Below are 6,000 nucleotides of genomic sequence, written 5' to 3' on the forward strand. Positions count from 1 at the left end.
AATAAATAAGAAAGCAGATAGATATTCAATATAAATGGTATTTGTTTATTAGCGACGCGATGGCCGACTCTTTGAAATTTCAATGTAGGGTTATTTGATTTCGATGCGTTGCGCTGCTGAATGGTGTCCTCGGGTCTCTGTCCTTGAAATCCGATGCAGGCTCGTCGCTCGTCGGTCGCTGGTCTCACTCCTGGTTGTAGCTCGATTCGTTTTCTCGTACTGGGAACCCCGCTACTGCAAAGGTATCGGGAGCAGGTCCTGCGACAGCTAGTATTGTCGAACGTAGATCCTGCGACCGCAAGGATAAGGACTCTCCGCTTAATTTTGCCCGCTTACAGCTGGGTTAGCTCAAGCCCTGCTAATGCGAGGACGACTACGACTACGTCCTGCAACAGCTAGGTTCGCTTAATTTACTCCTGCGTCAGCAAGGCTCTCTTAATTCACTCCTGCGACCGCAAGGCTCTAGGATACTAATGCTACTATTACAATTACTGGATCCTGCGACAGCGAGGATATCTTTTTGGTTCCGCGTCAGCAGGAACTATATCCTGCTACAGCAAGGATATCTACGATGTTTCCTGCGACAGCAAGGATCATGACCAGCAATTGCCAGGCTATTTCTGATGCGTCCTGCGGCAGCAAAGACTATATCCTGCTACAGCAAGGATATCTACGATGGTTCCTGTGACAACAAGGATTATAACCTGCTATTGCAAAGTTATCTACGATGCGTCCTGCGACAGCGAGAAATATATCCTGCTACAGCAAGGATATCTGCGATGGCTCCTGTGACAACAAGGATTATAACCTGCTACTGCAAAGTTATCTACGGTGTGTCCTGCGACAGCAAGGACTATATCCTGCTACAGCAAGAATATCTACGACGGTTCCTGCGACAACAAGGAGTATAACCTGCTACTGCAAAGTTATCTAGGATGTGTCTTGCGACAGCTAAGGCTATACCCTGCTACAGCAAGGATATCTACGATGTCTCCTGTGGCAACGAGGATTATAACCTGCTACTGCAAAGTTATGTTTACGGAGCATTCTGTGACAACAAGGATTGCTGGGTTGTCCTGCTATTGCAGGGACCGATCGGTGTTGCTTGGTTGCTTGCTCCACTCAAAGTGTGTCCCGCATGCGCTGTTGTGCGCCCTTTTGTACTCTGGGCCGCCGTAGGCAACGGGACTTTTGCTCGCCTGCAAGACAGAGGCGTCGCTGAAAAGGGGTATAACAGTCGGGTCATTGCTATGCAAAGAAAACGAAAAGCAAACAACAACAAATGTTTGTGTTTTGCTTTGCCGGCCACTGACCGCCGCGACAACAACAGATGTTTGGGCTCTCTTATCTTTCGTTCGCTGTGCGTTGCGTTCAGTTTGATGCTGCTCTCGAACAAGTATGCACAGTGGGCCGCGCTGATTGTTCCAACGTTGAATTAACTCTGTTGTTCATGCCGGTTATATAGTGTACATGAATATATATATATACATATATATTGATGTATACATATATGTATATATATTTCTCCCTTTTTTTTCTCTTGTTGGAAACGAATGTTTCCTGGCCTTGGATTAGGGTGGTCCCAAAAATTTTATAGTAAATTAATTTTTTTTTTTTTCAACAAAAAAATAATAAAACAAAAATTTTCATCGAATGTTTGCGTGCCTTGTTTTGGATGCTCGTCTATTTTACGATGAATTAGGGTGGTCCCAAAATATTATTTTTTTTTTCGCAAAGGAAAAAAATATTTTATTATTATTTTTCCCAGGAGGAAAAATGTTATTTGTTATTATATATTATTATTTATTTTTTCATGTTTTCCTTGTTTATTGTGCGCATTTATGGGTGCATGTGAGTGTTTCGACAGATTAGGGTGGTCCCAAGGTTTTGTAACCACTTTTCAATAACAAAAAAAAATTTGTTGTTTTTTAAACTTTATGTTAACCCATGAATTTATTGGTGTGCTGTATAAGTTGCCAGATTCTTCTAGGTAATCTGGGAATTTCCTGGGCTCCTTGCGAATCTTCAGTAGCATCTTGTGAATCCAGTTTCCATCAGTTCTGCCAGTTTCCGCTGTCTCTTCTTCAATTTCGACCCGAGCGCAGACATCCTCATTTAGCGGTTGCCTCGACAATTCGTCTGCCACTACGTTTAGTTTTCCTTTGCGATATGCCACTTCGAAGTCGTACTGCTGCAATTCCAATGCCCATCTGGCGATGCGACCGGTAGGGTTTTCAATAGAGTTTAACCATTTTAGCGCCATGTGGTCTGTTATGACGGCAAAATGATATCCCTCTAGGTATGGTCGCATCTTCCGAATCGCCCAAACGATAGCTAAGCATTCTTTCTCTGTTGCTGAGTAGTTTCTTCCGGGTCCGTTCAGTGTTCTGCTAGCTAGCTAGCGTAGTCAGGCGAATCGTCTGTATCAGGATGCCACTCCGAGATATTGCCGCAGCTGCCTGATGTTAGTAGGCGGTTTTAGTTGAGAAATCGCCGCTACTTTGTCCGGGTCTGTGCATATTCCATGTTCTGTCACTTTATGTCCCAGATATTTTAATTCTTTTTGAAGAAGTCGCACTTGTCGACGTTGATCTTCAAATTCGCTGCTCGGAGTCGTCGAAACACTGCCTTTAGATTGGCCATATGTTCTTCCAATGTTTTCCCAATAACGATGATGTCATCAAGATATGCGAAGGCATGTGGCAGCAATTCAGGTCCAATCACCCGATCCAATGCTCGTTGGAATGTTGCTGGTGCGGGTGAAGTCCAAACGGCATAACTTTCCAATGGAAGAGTCCTCTGCCTGGTACTGTGAACGCTGTCAAGGAGCGACTTGTTTCCTCCATAGGGATTTGCCAGTAACCGTCCTTCAGGTCGAGGCCGTGCTTCCCTCAACTGATCCAGGATGTGGTGTACTCGAGGTAATGGATAAGCGTCCTTGACCGATCGGCTGTTTAGCTGCCGGAAGTCGACGCACAACCTCCATTTGCCCGTTTTCTTTTGACCATAACAATCGGGGCACTCAATACATCCTTTGGCTAGCAACTCGTCGATCTGTTTGTTGATTTCTTCTTGCATCTTAGGGTTCTTAGGGTTAGGACGGTCGTCGTGCGTCACGATTCGGTGTTCCGTGATTGGTGATGTGCCGCTCATAACAGCAAATGCGGCTAGTTCCTGCTGAAGAAATTTATCCACCGCTGTCTCGGGGTGTAAGGATTCACACTGCTCCATGCCGATGCTCGTTGTTTCATCCCTAGTTGTAATGGTATGTTCCAGAGTGTTTTCCTCTTCTTGTATTGCCAGTTCTGGTTTTCTTTGCTCTTGTTTTCCTTGTTCTTGTTTTCCTTGTTCTTGTTCTCCTTGTTTCTGTGTGTGGTCTGTGTTGACAACCGAGTTTCTCTTCTTGTACTCTGTTGTTTTGTCGACGAGTCGGATTCTGACTTCGATTCCGGCGCATTCGAAGTTAGTTCCCATGTTGGAGAGGAAATCCCATCCTAGCACCAGTTCGTCGATGACTCCCGACAGAATTAATAACGGCATGTTTACAGTTTTGGTGGCGAGCTATATCTGTGCCTCCACTTGTTCCGTAACGACACCAGTCCGGCCATCTGCCAACCGCACCTGTCTCTGTGTTGCTTTTAGTTCAAATCCTTCTTCGCATAGCGTCCCTGCTAGTTCTTCGCTTAAGAAACTGCTCGTTGACCCTGTGTCGATGGTAGCGTTGTACAGGTTGTTTCCAATTTGAACCGTAGCTGACAGGCGGTGGCCCTCGTCCTTTAAAGTGCCGATTAATTGTGGGGAGCCGCTTCTATCGGCATCCGCTCGCTCCTGGAAGCTGGACGCCGACGATCGTTTCCCTGTCGGCAACATTGCACTGTGCGAACTCCAGTTCGCCCACATATCCAGCAGAAAAGGAGGCTCGGATTTTGACATTCCCTCGCCCAGTGTCCCTCTGTTCCACATCTTCTACACGCCTGTGTTGGGTTGGGGACATGTGTTGGTTGTCCTGAGAACGCTCTAGGTGTTGGCTGTGGTCGCGACCTTGCGTTGTCGATGCACTGGGTACATGGGCCTTTAGTTTCTGCTGGTCTAGCGTCTTCTACTGCCATGAGCCTGGGGCGGTTACCACGGGATTGTTGCCGCAATTTCTCTCTGTCCCGCTCCAGTTCCTCGAATTCCTCCGCCAATTGCATGAGCTCGATCAAACTGCCGTTCTGATACGGTCTTGCGAACGCTCTGAAGTCGGGAAGGCTGCTGTTGTATATTTTCTCTCGTTCCCGCTCCTTCGTAATCTTAGTGGCCGCATCAACGTCTGCATCTCTACCATGAACTTTTTAAATGGTTCATCTATGCCCTGCTTCCTCCGATTAACTTCTTCCGCCAGCTTTGAGAAGTAATCTCTTGGTAGGAAAAATTCGTGGAAGCTCTTTGCGAACGAAGCCCAGGCTCTCCAGTGCTCGTTGTTCGCTATATACCACTTGAGAGTCGTGCCTTTCAGTAATTCAGGCATTGCTCGTGGTATCTGGTCCAGTTCCAGCCCATAGGTTTCTGCAGACCATTCCACTTGCTCCAGAAATTCTAATGGCTTTGAGGTGTCATCGAATTTAAAACTCCACTCCCTCACTTGTTTCGCTACTGCTGCATAATCCCGAGCTGGATTCCTTTCGGTGTGTGGCTGGAGTTCGTGGTGTATGGTCGATGTGTTTTGCCAATGCGATTCCTGTTCCTCTCGTCTTTCTTGTTGTTCCCGACGCCGTGCCTCCGCGTTTGTTGAAGCAAAATCCATATGTGCCATTTCCCTGGCCACTGTGTTTTGTTCTGCTTTTGGCTCTTCCCTGATGGCTGCAGCCTCCCTAGTTGGGGATGCGCGGGCATGTTGTCTGGCTAATGTGTCCAGTCGACCTGTGTGAGGTAGGCGTCCTTCTTGTGTTTGTACCCAGTCGCCGAAGTCTTTTCTCATGGTGTCCACGTTTCCGGTCAGTGTGATCCCGAACTCGCTGCCATATTGCAGCAGTTCCTCCTTTTTCAGGTTGTAGATCCATGTTCTTACCATATTGAAATCTTACTATTCTTATTCAATTCGCAAAACCCTGCAAGTTGGGCGCCAGTTGTAACGATCCTTAAGGCTTCACCGGGCTAACTCGGTCGGCGATATGAGTTCGTGCAACAAATTTATATTATGCAGCACTTGCGAATAAATAAGAAAGCAGATAGATATTCAATATAAATGGTATTTGTTTATTAGCGACGCGATGGCCGACTCTTTGAAATTTCAATGTAGGGTTATTTGATTTCGATGCGTTGCGCTGCTGAATGGTGTCCTCGGGTCTCTGTCCTTGAAATCCGATGCAGGCTCGTCGCTCGTCGGTCGCTGGTCTCACTCCTGGTTGTAGCTCGATTCGTTTTCTCGTACTGGGAACCCCGCTACTGCAAGGGTATCGGGAGCAGGTCCTGCGATAGCTAGGATTGTCGAACGTAGATCCTGCGACCGCAAGGATAAGTCCCCCTTGACCCGCTCTTGCAGGGACAACTAAATCTATGTCCTGCTTCAGCAAGGACGGATAAACTAGGTCCTGCGACAGCGAGGAAAATGAACGACCCTGATCCTGCGTTCTCCAAGGACTCTCCGCTTAATTTGCCCGCTTACAGCTGGGTTAGCTCAAGCCCTGCTAATGCGAGGACGACTACGACTACGTCCTGCAACAGCTAGGTTCGCTTAATTTACTCCTGCGTTAGGCTCTCTTAATTCACTCCTGCGACCGCAAGGCTCTAGGATACTAATGCTACTATTACAATTACTGGATCCTGCGACAGCTAAGGCTACATCCTGCTACAGCAAGGATATCTACGATGTCTCCTGTGGCAACGAGGATTATAACCTGCTACTGCAAAGTTATGTTTACGGAGGATCCTGTGACAACAAGGGTTGATGGGTTGTCCTGCTATTGCAGGACTGATCAGTGTTGCTTGGTTGCTTGCTCCACTCAAAGTGTGTCCGCA

The sequence above is a fragment of the Drosophila innubila genome (genome assembly GCF_004354385.1).
Source record: "Drosophila innubila isolate TH190305 chromosome 2L unlocalized genomic scaffold, UK_Dinn_1.0 5_B_2L, whole genome shotgun sequence".
Lineage (NCBI taxonomy): Eukaryota > Metazoa > Arthropoda > Insecta > Diptera > Drosophilidae > Drosophila > Drosophila innubila.